We start from the raw sequence: 14,218 nt of genomic DNA on the forward strand, positions 1-14,218 counted from the left end.
AATTTAGTTGGAATAAAGTATAAGTTTCCTATTGCTTTGTTTGAGTTTCCTATTGCTTCTGTGACAGATCACCACACATTTAATAGCTCATAGCAACATACATACTCACATTTATTATCTTACTGTTCTGGAGCTCAGAAGTCCAAAATGGGTCTTCCAGTTCTAAAATCAACATGCCTTCAGAGTTTTATTCATTTTGGATGCTCTAGGGGAGAATCTGTTGCTTACCCTTTCCACTTCTACAGTCTTCCCACATTCCATGACCCATGTCTGTATCACTCTGACCTCAGTTTGCATTGCCACGGCTTCATCTCTGGCTCTTCTGCCTCCATCTTCTACTTTTTTAAGCACCCTGTTAATTACATTGGGCACACCTGGTGAATCCAGAATTATCTCCCTATTTTGAGACCTTTATCTTAATCACACCAGCCAAGTTCCATTTGCCATATGAGGTAACAGTCACAGATACTGTCAGTAAGGTGGTGGACAGCGTCAAGAGATCATTATTCAGTCTGTCACAAGCTTCTATTTGCATCACATGTTGACTGATCTTTTGTGCTTTTTTCTACTGTAAAATATCGATTACTTAATCATTTACTTAATACTGCCTTATTCTAAGAAATTATTTAATGTTCCTTAAGAGGTGTATAATACCATAATATAAAATGTTTTAATGTAAAAAGTAAAGGAAGGTTAAAAAAATAAGAGTAGAAAATTAAAGCTAGTATAAACTAGTAAACAAAAATCCCAAATAATCCCAGGCCCCACCACCCTAAGGGCACGAATGCACTCGTATTAGCATTTGTACCTAAATTCTACACGTTAAATACAAATTAGCCCTTACCTTTCTTTATAAGTGCAGGAACTGATGTCTCTGAAAATTTCTCCTCAAACATTCCTGAAAATTCCATGTGTCTCAATGTTCAACATGGGCATACTTGAAGTTAACGCTCTTAAACCAGGCTATAGCTCATTCTAGGGTGTTGTCACTGATGTTCTGCTGTGCTATCTGTCATTGCCCTTCTGAGAAGAACATGGCCTTCTCTAGAATAACATCTAGTGTCTTCTAATTGCCAAACTCCCGTGATGTCAAATCAGTAACTAGGTCCTACTTCACCGTGTGGGAGCACAAAGGGGAAGAGAAATGCTCTTTCCTGTCATGTATTCACCAGGGGCCAGAGTAGTATTGCTTGCACCCAGATTCTCACGCCATCTATCTTGAAAAACAGTTTCTGAACCTTTTGCTCGCACTCCAAAAGAATTCATAGGGTGAAGTCCAATGTGAAGGCTAGACCTATGTAGCAAAACAGACACTGTCACGTACCATTATTGCACTGCTGTTCTGTTTCCTGTTTGCATCTTTCTGGAGAAAGTTGAACACTCCAGAGATGTTGATCACAATTTTTTTTTTTTCTGAAAGTTTTTTAGTAGTCAATGTGAAAAGGAAAAGTCAATAAGATATGAGGTTCACTGTAACCAAAACGAACAAACAAAATTGTTTCTTAGGAGAATCTTATCCACTCTTGGTATCGAGACCAGTGAAATATTTTTCCTATTGGTTCACATAAAGACAATACTACTATGCAATGTAGTTGATATGATCAAGTGTTTCACAAATAAGTCTCCTATAACATCTTCCAAAGCAGGCTGTATAGATCAAAGCAAACGTGGCTTTTATAGGAATAAATTTTTAAAGTATCTCAAGTGACACTTCCCAAAGTATGGTCTGTGAAATATTAGTACTATGTGAAATAATGATGTAATTTCTGTATATTTGGAGGAAGAAGTGGAAATGACATTTAAATGCTCCACACTTTATACTATTCTTGAAGATTTATAAAGCATGTTAGTTTCTTTCAGGCTCTGAGGAATACTGTAATAGAGAATTTTATTTAACTTAGTTTGGCTCACCAGGTTCCTGACACATTTCATCACAGAAATTTTTCTTTTTGTTTCTCCACTAATAATTCTGGGGATATTTACATTCACATAAACACAACTTGAGGAACACTTGTCTATAAAATTGCATAGCAGTATATCCTACAGAATGTCCATAAATATTATTTCTTGAAGTCAAATTTTTGAAATTTTTTTGAATGAACGCAAGTTTCAGATTATATTCTGATGAAATCTGCAAATGTAGCTATTCAGTTGAGGCTAGACTTGATTTTCCTTGTGAGAACAGAGAGCTCGATGTAGACGTCACTTAATTGGAAGAGATTGTAGCTTTCACCCTGAAAATAATTTGACTGAGTATGAAATTCTTAGGAGAATTTTTTTTAAAAAAATTATATTTACTGTTGCATTTACCAATACAGAAGAAAGTGAGAGTTTGTCCTGATTTGTGTTCATTTAAAAGTAATATGATTTTATTTCCTTCACTCTTCTCACTAAATGTAGTTCTTTTTCTCCAAATATTTCCTCCTACATACTGGGAAAATGATAAATTATTTTGTTCCATATATTTGTAGGACTTTTAAGTCAAGAATATTTATTTTGTTTTATCTTCAAATACTGCTTTTGTTCTCGATTTGCATTTTTCTTCGGGAATACCTATTCTGAGGCCTCCATTTTGTTTCATTACACCTATCATCTTCTCACTCACTGATTTTACCTGATTGCTTTTCTACACTAAGTTCTAGAAAAAAGGAAACTTCCTAAGCTTATCTTCCCTATAACTGTTCCATGGGCATTCCAATACTTACAATTGCTGAGACAGTTTTTAATTCTCAAAATGAAACGTGTTTTTTGTTTGATCATTTTGTTCCATTTCACCTGTTTTCATCTTGGTTTGTATTATCCTTTCATCTTGTTAAATTCAACCTGTTAGGTCCTTTTTCTTGTTACTTTTACTCCTAGAAATTGAGAATTCTTGCCTTCTACTAAGGATGCAATTTTTTTTTTTTTTAACGCCTACAGCACCTGTTCTTCCTAGGTGGTCTCCCATCCAAGTACTAACTAGGCCTGACCCAGTTTAGCTTCCAAGATCAGAGGGGATTGGGCTTGTTCAGGGTAGCAGGGACATAGACAGGATGCAATTTTTTAACATTTTTATTCTCACTATTTTCTTAAGTAATTTACATAGCTACCATAGACTACAATGCCATCAACTATAAGATGTATCATTGTTTTTTCATACAATTAAGAAAGAAGAAATATTGTCAATAAAATTATGAAATAAAATTTCTTAAAACATTGATTATTATCTGAATCTCAATTTCAGACATGTCAAAATATATCAAAGTAATATGTATTAGAAAAAATAAAATACAATATATTATTCCTCTGAAACTTCAGAATATATTCCTAAATTTTTTTCAAATCCATTTCTAAGACCCATGTATTATTTATTTTTACTTTATTTATTTTGAAAATAAAATTTATGGGGACTCTAGTTGACAACAAAACAGTGTGAGGATCTCCCTTGCCTCTGTTCACTGGTGCGAGTGTTCAGTAATAGAGTGCTCACACCTCCTGCTTCTAGATCATCACACTTACTGTTCTTCAGCTAAAATGCAGTTTTAAAAAAAAAAAAAATAGGAACTTGATCGTGCCTTCTCTCACCTTCTTCCAGATGTTGTTCAAATGTCACATTCTCAACATGAACGTCCCTAAATACTCTCTTAAAATTTCAATACTCTGTACTCCCAGAAGTAAGTCTATAAATTTTGTATCTCTATCTTTTTCTCTATTGCCCTTCTTGCCATTTTTATATTGTCTGTTTCCCCTAAAAGAATGTAAAATCAATGTGTTTCATCTGCCATGTTTACTACAGAATCTTCAGGACAGAATAATGTCTAGCATTTAGTAAATGTTCAATAAATAGGTATTTTGGGGAATAAATGAATGATAATTCCTGTTCTCAATACTATCATTTTACAAGAGCGAAAACTGAAGTTCAGAATTATAGAATGAGTAACAAAGCTGCGATTTTAATGTGAGTCAGTCTGATTCCAAAGTCCATGCTCTTAGCTGCTAGTCAGCTTTGTCTTTAATAATGATCTAGACAAACTTCTCTAACCTTTTAATTTGGAATAACAAGTAGCTCCTGATATGTGTGTGGTTATTTTCTCAGGTGCCTAAAACTCGAGTTGTATATTAATATTCCTAATGGTTAAAGAAGTTCTACCAGCAGCAGATAACTTCCCAGCCCAATTTCTCAATCCTCCTTTTCACTGTCTCTCAACTCAAAAGACTTCTCCTTCATATCAGATGAGTTCAGAGAAATTTTGATCAGTAGAGAAAAAGATTATTTAAATTTTACTTAGAAACTCTTGGTGCTTGAATGACCTTTCAGGAATTAAAAAAATCAACTCCATAAAGCATTATTTCAGGTTTCGTGATAGGCAGAAATAAAAATAAATTGGGATCTTCCTGTTATCTCTACATAGGCACCAGGTACTCCTTTTATTCTTAAAACCATCTGTGTACTTTGTACATAGTACTTAGTACTTTGCATATTAATGTCTTTTTATGCTAAGCAATCATTTCTGGTTTTCTTTGTAAGAGCATTATATACACTAATTAGAGAAGCTGCCATTAAAAAAAAAATACCAGATAATATTTTCTTAAGGGAAACTAAAGGTGAAAATAAATGCAAGCAGACAATGAGGAAATAAACTAAGTGCTAGTTTGAGATATTGCTGCCTTTGAAATTTAACTTGTAAATATGAATTTTGCTATAGGAGTTTGCACCAAATGCCTGCCTTTACGTGGTCTGGATAAGCATTATTTACAATAGAATCCACTAGGGAAGTTAATATAGTGTTGGGACTCAAAGTATGAAAGAGTGCAGATTGCTTTCAAAATATTTTTAGGGATGCTGAAAAAGAGTTTCTACTCTTACTTATGAAACCATTTAAGAATGATGGATTAAAGCTTTTAATTGTAGAACAGTGCACTCTAGAATACACCAACAATAGGATTACAGAAAGGCACATAATTCAATATACTGAAATATAAGGCCATTAGTTACTTAGGTTTATTATTGTCTAATGTCTACTCTACTCCTCCAACCCCCAAATGAAAGGTCTGTAGGGGCAGGAATTTTTTTCTACTCTATTAAATCCACAGTTCCTAGAGTAGCACTGGCATTTGCTGTATTTGTCAAATGATTAAATTAAAGAATAAAGAATGTGGGCTGTGAGTGTGACTAAAGTCTAGCATATTAGTTTAGAGGAATGGCTTGACATTGAAACTTGTTGAATTTATATTTTCTTCAGTCTCATAATTTTTAGTCAGAAGTTTGGAAAGAGCTCAGCTAAAATATTATTCATCTCCATGTGACATTGACTGTGATTACTTGCTGATTTGATGAGAAGCTGCTCTGGTCTTGAAAAACCAAGTTGGTTTTATTCACATGTCTAAGGCCCTGATGAGGATGACTGGACTTCCCTACCTCTCCATATAGGCTTAGGGCCTCTCCACATGGTCTACATGGCCGGTAGTGAGAATTCTGACACAGTCCAGCCCCACAACATGGTACTGGTGATGTTCAAGGTATGTTCCTTTACCTTGCCAAACCCCAAATCTCTTCATCTGTAAAGTAAGATAAATAAGTGTACCACCACATTGGAATGCTGTAAGTGGCAATTTGGATGAATGTTTGTTCCAATGCCTTGCATGTAAGCCATTATACCTGTGAACCAATATTGTGGAGCTGGACTTTAAAACATAGCAAGATTTTGCTGGGGTAAAGGAGAAAGAATGATTCTGGGTGGAGTGAATGTTTTGGCCTAAATCACCGCAATGGAAATAGTATTAAAAAATACCACAGAGTTTTACTTGAAGGAAACAGAATATAGAGGTGTAGTATTAAAGAAATCATTTGTAGACAGAGTGGTGATAGCATAGAACAGTGGGTCTTGAATTAGTAGAAATAGTATCGCTTAACTGGTAATATCAATAGAAAATTTTAATTAAAATTAAAAACATATTGCATTACTGTATAATCTGAATTCCTACACTTGCTAATGAAGATTTTTCTCTAAATATTGACTGCAAAATTGACTTATTTAAACTATATTGATTTTCCCAAATGTACAAATGTGTACTATGGCCCAACAATTGATCATTTATTTATGTGTCAGCATTGAAAGTCATATTTCATGAAATAATCTTTTAAAATAATTACTAGGTCATTAACTTTGATATTAATTTTCCAAAATTTCCTTCTCTAAAGATTTGCCTTTACTGGATACTTAGACTGGTTATCTTGCTTTAAGAAAAAAACAGTTATCTAAATATTGGATTTCATGAGTCAGTTGGATGTTCTATATAAACCAAAGGAAATTGCAAACATTGACTTTATAATTGGAATTTCATACTCCTGGAAAATGGTTTCCATTTAATCAAAGTGAATTTGGAGCTTTGGAAAAAATATGCTGATGTGTAGCTTAGCATGGAATCAGTAGTTCAAGTTTTACCTTAAAGTCTATAATAAACTAAATCTCTCCAGTCATTACAAACAAAATTTATTTTGTAACATTGTTCCTTTCACTTGGTATAAAATTATGGTAGTTCCTTATCTCCTTTGGAAGCCCCAATTATTGCATTTATTTCTCTATAATTCATGTATATATTCAAATCTTCATTTAACATCTACTACTTGAGCATCATCTGTACTATGCTTGGTCAAAGTTCTGAACAAAATGGTTTGTTCCAAAATTTTAGTGTTTCTAAAATTACATAATCACACATGAGAGTGTGTACATATATACACACGATAGTAATCATTGGTAATGTTTTCAATTTTGTAAAATACATGATTTAGTGAAAACTCTGTATTTTTTGTCTTTTTTCCCCATAATAAAAATGTATATATTTGAATATGTAAGAGTTCAGGGTATTTTTTAACATTTAACATTTCTTGGCAAACAAACATAGGTTAAAAATTTACTTATTGCATTATTCATAAATTTCCAGAAACAATGACTGAAATTAGTGTCTACACAATTGTCAAATTAAAAAATAAGAATATTTTGAATAATATGGGGTATTTTATAAGATTTTATAAGAAAATTTAATATTTTATAAATTTTATTTAGTGCTACATATTAAGATCACTGTATTCCTATAGTTTAGAGTTTCTTTGCTTCAAGTATCTTATTTTTCCTTATCTTATTCTATATTGTTTACACTAAATTTGTTTATTTTTCTCTGCAAGCAGAGATAGCAGAGCATAAAATGCCATAAGCCTTGAAAGAGATCAGGATTAAAATGTTAGTAGACATTTTAACATGTCGAGCTAAAACCAAGATTTAATTTACATTTAAGTTAAGATTAGCAGGTACAGTCTTAGGGGTAAGATAGGGCCCATAGTCCAGCAACCATTTTGGATGTCACTGCCTGTCTATAGGGAGATTTCTCTTATGTGGCTTAATAAGAACTATGATTGAGATAAATGTTATCTAAGACAAAATGATCCTGTTTCTAAATGAGTTTAAATCCAGGCTGTGCAATTTAGTAGTCTTGGGAATGCTACTCCATTTCTCTTCACCTCAGTTCTGTAATGATGCTTAACTCAAAGGGTCTTATGAGAATTAAATGAAATCATCTATAGACTCTCAACATAATATTTGGTATCGAGTAGACATCACATATACTATGTTATTATTTTTTATTAGCATTATCATTATATTTGGGCAATAACCAACACAGAACAGTTTCATTAAAATAACATTTATAAATTTGGAGTTATTATTATTTTTGCCTTTTATTTTGAAATAATTATAGACATGTAGAAAGTTGCAAAAAAAATGTACAGGGAAGTGTCATGTACACTCTACCAAGTTTCTCCATAGTACATCAACACCAGGAAACTAACATTGGTAAAATCTACAATATATTCAGGTTTCATCAGTTACATATGTACCCTAGTTCCAAGCTAGACTGGAAATCAGATGCATTGTGGAGCTTTTAAATACAGATGTTAGAGTCTGTGAGGGGGCTCAAAAATAGCATCTTTCTTTCTAGCCTGATTTCTGAAAAAGTTGGAAAAGAAAAAACCAAAGTAGCTAATAGATCCCAAAGTAACACCTTTATGTTATGGAAGCAAAGTTGAAGAACATAATTTTTTAAAACATATTTTATTTCATTTTCTCCTGGAATGTTGAAATATTATGTTTTTTATCCAAATGCTGTTACAAGAGTGTCTTCAGTTTGTGAAAACTGAGCAATTTACCTATAAATTTACTTATAAGTTTTCTATATTATATGTCAATAAAAAGTTTAAAAATAACAAAAATTTGGAGAAAAAACTTTGTGTGTTGATATGTGTGCAAGAAAACTTTAAGAAATGAGGATAGAGTCTGAGGAGACCAGGGAGGGTTTTGCAGTACAGAGTGTGGCCTTTAGTGCCTAATGTCATACTAGCTGAGTGTTCGCTAACACCAATGCATAAAGCAGCCTTTGCTGTGGAACGATACTTGTGTTTTTCTTTTAGTCATGAAGTGACTCTTATTGAATTGATAGTGAATTACTGTTCAGAGGTTTTATATAATAGGAATATTTTCACTGAAAATAGCACCAAACACAAAAGTTTTGACCCATTTTTCTCCCTCTTCCCTTCAGCAGGATTTTTAAAGATGTTTGATCCCTCTGAGAGAGTATGTTATAGTCTTCAGGCTTTGAGTTATAAGTTAGATGTCTCTGCAGCATTTCAGCCTACTGACCTCAAGCTTCATAAGTTGGGGAAGTAATATGAAAAATTACGAAATTGAGAAATGAGCAAAAAAGAAAGGTTTAGGGCAAAAATAAATTCACTAACATCATCACTTACTATATTTAATTTAGATAGTGTATATTTTTCAGCACATTTTACAAAGATTTTTTTGACAAAAAAAACTAAGCCTTGCTGCAAAGAAAAAATATGCAATATAATCTACAAAACAAATAGGTTTGACACTACACATAAATGTCTTACATGAAAGATGGTATCTCAGGCTATTTAAAAACTGTCAAGAAAATCTGTTTGCCTGAATAATTATTGGCCTGACATCATGTCTTGATCAAGTTTTTTCCTTTTAAAATCTTTTCCAAAAAACCTTATCCCTCATTGTGAAGAGGTTGCCTATGACAATATTAAATTGCACCTTTAATACTCAAGATTTAAATCATTATATACCCATATAGTTACATGCAAATGTATCAATAACTGTCATGTTTTGTCTTTGTGTTATGATTGATTGTGTATTGGTTATCATGCTAGTTTATCAAGTCTAATTTCCACTAATATTATATGCTTACAGTAGAAATTGTTGATAAGGTTCTCTTGCTCTGCTTGAGTTACATTCACAGATTTTAATGTCCAAAGTAGTTTTTGTCTTAATTTTGGGACTTTTCCAATGTAGACACTTGATAATTTTGTCAGAATTTTTTTTTGTCATTTTATCAATTATTGCTTTCAAATAACATTTTTTTTTACTTATTCCCAGTTTACCCTGAAAACTTTTATCTTATATTTCTTCTTTTAAATATATACATATATATATTTAATTTTCCATTATAGTTGACTTACAATATTATATTAGTTTCAGATGTAAAACATAGTGTTTAGACATTTGTATAACTTACAAAGTGATCACACCAATAAATCTAGTACCCATCTAGTTCCAACTAGAGTACATATGTAATCTAGTACCCATCATTACAATATTATTGAAGATATTCTTTCTGCTATACTTCATACATCCTCATGATTATTTTGTAACTACCACTTGTACTTCTTAATCCCTTGCCCTTTTTCACCCATACCTCAACCCCCTCTCATCTGGCAACTATCTAAATGTTCTCTGTATTTATGAGTTTGTTTCTGTTTTGTTTGTTCATTTATTTTGTTCTTTAGATTTCACATACATGAAATCATATGACATTTATCTTTCTATGTCTGACGTAGACCACTGAGTACATAACCCTCTAGGTCCTTCCATGTAGTTGCAGAAGGCAAAATTTCATTCTCTTTTATGGCTGAGTAATATACCATTGTATATATGTACCACTTCTTATTTATCCATTCATTCATTGCTGGACACTCAGGTTGCCTCCATATCTTGGCTAAGGTAAACAAAGCTACAAAGAACATATAGATTCACCTATCTCTTCAAAGCAGTTGGTTAGTGAATTCTTCATTTCTGACTGATTTCTTTTTTTATGCTTTCTATGTCAATTTTTATGTTTCCTATCTCTTTGTTGAAGTTCTCACTGAGATCTTTGAGCATTAAATACTTAGAACCAGTGTTTTGACCTCTGCATATGATAGATTACTTGTTTCCATTTTGTATAGTTCTTTTTCTGAAGTTTTGTTCTGTTCTTTCATCTGGGACATGTATGTCTCCCCATTTAACCTGCCTCCCTGTGTTTGTTTCTATGTATTAGATAGATCTGGTATGTTCTCCAGACTTAGTAGAGTGGACTTATGCAGAATGTGTCCTGTGGAGCCCAGTGGCAAAGTTGCCCTGGTCACATGAGACAGGTGCTTGATCCATGTGTGTCCTTCATGTGAGTTGTGTGTGCCCTTCTGTTGTAGTTGAGCCTTGGTTGCTGTTTTCATGTCAAGGGGAGAAATTGAGCCTCCAGCTAATTGGTTGTGAGGACTGGCTGTGACTACAGTGGAGGAAGGGTTGTACAGGGGCTGAAACTATGCAGCAGAATGCACTTTAGCCAGGCTCTAGTTTCTGCCCATTCTTCTCATGGATGTGTCATTTTTGGAGGAGGTTGCATGATACTCTGTTGTGGTCTGAAGCTGGCCACCAGTTGTATTGGTTACGGGGCCTCTTTGAAGGAGCTTTGTTATAGGCCACAGTTAGCCACTGCCTGTGCCCTGCCCAGACCACTTGGTATGAGCTAGAGTGATTCGTAGATTGTTGCCACTTGTGCTTGGTTTGGAAGTACCTTGAGAAGCCAAGCTGCAAACTGAGACTGGCTGACACTGGTGTCGGGCTTGGGTCTCCTTAGCAAGACGTATGGGGCATGCCGAGGTCAGATGCCGTTTGTTTGAATTTTGTGAACGTTTGAGAGATTTTATGAAAGTCTGCAACATAAGCCAAGACAGACTGTTTATATGAAAAAGTTACTGGAAATGGCTTGGTTGGGCTTAAAAGTTGGGTGGGGCAGAGTCTCAGGGAATCACCAGGGTACGGGAAATAGTGTTAGCCAGGTTGATAGACACTCAGATATGGCAACATCCTAAGTCTGCAGACTGGGAGGGCCCTACAAAGGAACAATGGCTTCTGCCAGAATTTCTGTCTGGGAAAAAGCTGCCCCTCAAGCCCTCACCCTAAAGCCAGACAAATCGGTTCCTCCCCATATATCCTTGGTATTTTTTGAGCCGCTGCCCCAGTGCTGGAGCTCAGAGAGAGATTCCATCAGTAAGTCCATGTCTGGACCCTTTAAGAAGAATGCCTGGAACACAGCACCCCCTTTGTCTCACTCAACCACCATCTACACTGTTTTCATAGCCAGAAGTTGTGGGAATTTCTCTCTTTGGTACTGGAATCCTGGGCTGGGGAGCATAGCTCTTCCAGGGAGACCTCTGCAGCTAAGATATACCTCCCCCCAATTTTTAATCACCACATTTGGGTGCGGAATCAACCCTTTCCATGGCTCTGCCCCTCCTACTAGTCTCCTGGCTTCTTCTGTATGTTCTTAGTTATAGGACTTTTGTTCAGCTAGACTTCATGTAATTCTCAGTGATGACTGTTCTGTAGTTTAGTTATAATTTTGATGTGGTCATGAACAGAGGCAAACACAGCATTTACCTACTCCACCATCTTTACTGGAAGTTTCTCATCTTTTTATAGAAATCTTAGCATTTCTTTTTATAGAAATCTTAGCATTTCTTAGAGTGAAGAGTAAACGACAATTTATTCATGAAACTTTTCCAGATGACTCAGATAAAAATCATTTTTTAAAATACCTGTTCCCATATCAAAATCTTGAGCAGTGATTATCACTAAGTCAGGAATCAATAAATAAAGCCTAACATCATCATCACCGCCATCAGCTTTATAAAAACACTATATTTTGCCTTGTACACTTGTGCCTCTACCACTAGACTTCATGCCTATTGAGAATTCCAGCTCATCTAGTTTTTGCCAAGTGGGTCTGTGCATAGCTATATCTTTAAAAATTAAATTATTATAATAAATTTGCCACATTAGATAGTTGTTACCAAAGTGTTGAAAAAAATGGGTATATGTCTTTTTTATTGGAAGAAAATGAAGTAAACTTACATAGAAGAAAGATGAATGGGAGATGAAATAACAGCATGTACTGCCATGTCAGGGGTGAGCCTGTGAAAGTTTTGGTCACTTGGGTACAAGATCGCAAAGAGGTAAAGATAGAGCAGAAAATCTAAGAGGGTGGATTACTCAAAATAAGTAACCTTATTTGGGTAATTTTACTAGGATTAGACCTGATAGGAGAAAGCAAACCCATGGTAATGTCATCAATGCTGAAAATTATTCGATATATAATTGAATATCATTTGTGTTTTGGATAAATTAACTTTTACTCCTAAATAACTCAAACAGAATGGAGTATAGCAGTGAAGCAAAAATTCGATTCCAGTATATTTTGCATTCATACTTTACTGCTACAATATACATACAGCTCTGCATTTCTATTACACTATTACTTCATGGCTAGGCTGCCATATTAGATCACATATAATTGTAAATAAAAAAATTTTAAATGTAGTACACAGAAATGAAATTACCATAATAAAATGAACTGCAGCTCTACTAGCATTAGATGAAACAGATTTGTTTTGTAGCATATAAATATAGTGAATTAAATATATGGAGACACTATATAATTGCCATTTTAAAAGATAAATAAAAATTCAAATTGATTAATTACTATTCTTAATATTAAGTGTATATGAATCAACAAAAACCTCAAAATATTGTAGCTAGCTATAGATATAAACTGTGTAAGACCTTTAGCATGTTAATATTATGTCTGAATCAGTATTTAATGTTAAAGTTAATTGTTTCGTTAGAAATTATTTTGTAAAAAGAAGGCTCCTTCATTCCCTTTTAACATTTTCTATTTGAAAATGAGAACATTTTAATTCAAATCACATATCTAATTAACGAATCTTTAAAAATGCAACCAAAATAGAAGATAACCTTCATTTTTATGTATACAAGGGGACATTGTTTTATTATACCTAAATTTTGTTTTAGCACTACGTAATCTAGTCCACATTTCAAAAGTTATTAGCTTACTTGATGTCAAAAAGGTCATCTATATTAGTGGTAATTGGCTTTTATAAATATTGCTCATTATGCAAATGCATTATTTACAAGCACCATTAAGCCAAAGTGAATTTGAAAACTTGTGTAATGGGTTCTCTGAATTCATTATAAGGTAAAATATTTAACAATAGATAAATTAAGAGTTCATTTTAAATATATATATTTCAGACTGTAAAAATTTTGGATGTTTCCTGGCATCATGAGCACTAAAACTGGACTGATTGGGAGATAGATATGAAAATAGAGTGAGTGTAACTGTGAATTCAGGAGACTCTTCCTTTACCATCTAAGCTGGAAGTATCTGGTAATGCCTCTAATCAATCTAATCTGCTGCCATATAATACAGTCAGTACCAGCTAATTTTACCTGAACTAACACCAAAATATTTGGTTCTGGATTCATTGAATACTGGAAGCAATATTGTTTTCAAGGTTTAGAAACATAGAAATCTCGCTTTACTTCTTATAGATTGAAAAAGCCAGTTTCTGCCTAGTTTAGATTATTTGAAAAGTCTTTCTGATGTATAGGATAATGACTACAGTTAATAATACTTTATTTAATACTGGGAATTTGCTGAGAGTAGATTTCAGGTGCTCTCATCACAAAACAAAATGGTAACTATGTGAGGAAGAGATATGTTAATTAGTTTGACTGCAGTAATCATGTCACTATGCATATGTATATCAAATAATCACGTTGTATTCCTTAGATGTACAAATGCAATTTTTATTAAAAAATAAAATTAACATAATAAAATGTCATTCTTCAAGAGAGTACATGGCTAAAGGAGCAAGCATACCTCTATTGAAAAGACTTTAGAACCAGGGCGCAAGAAAAAACAAAGTGGGGGAAGAAATAAGCCAGAGCCTTCCAAAGATTTCTTAAGTTTTGCTTCTTGCTTGAGTTATTAGTTTCAGTGTACAGAGAATTCTCTCTATTGAGAGCCTGAGGACAAAAAA

General features: G+C 33.6%; 1 pseudogene; it reads right to left on the reverse strand.

Moving 5' to 3' along the window:
• Positions 1 to 2,910: 2,910 nt before the first annotated feature.
• Positions 2,911 to 3,029, reverse strand: LOC120597965 (uncharacterized; annotated as a pseudogene).
• Positions 3,030 to 14,218: the final 11,189 nt, after the last annotated feature.

Source organism: Pteropus medius, unplaced genomic scaffold (genome assembly GCF_902729225.1).
Source record: "Pteropus medius unplaced genomic scaffold, Ma_sr-lr_union100, whole genome shotgun sequence".
NCBI classification, from domain to species: Eukaryota; Metazoa; Chordata; class Mammalia; order Chiroptera; family Pteropodidae; genus Pteropus; species Pteropus medius.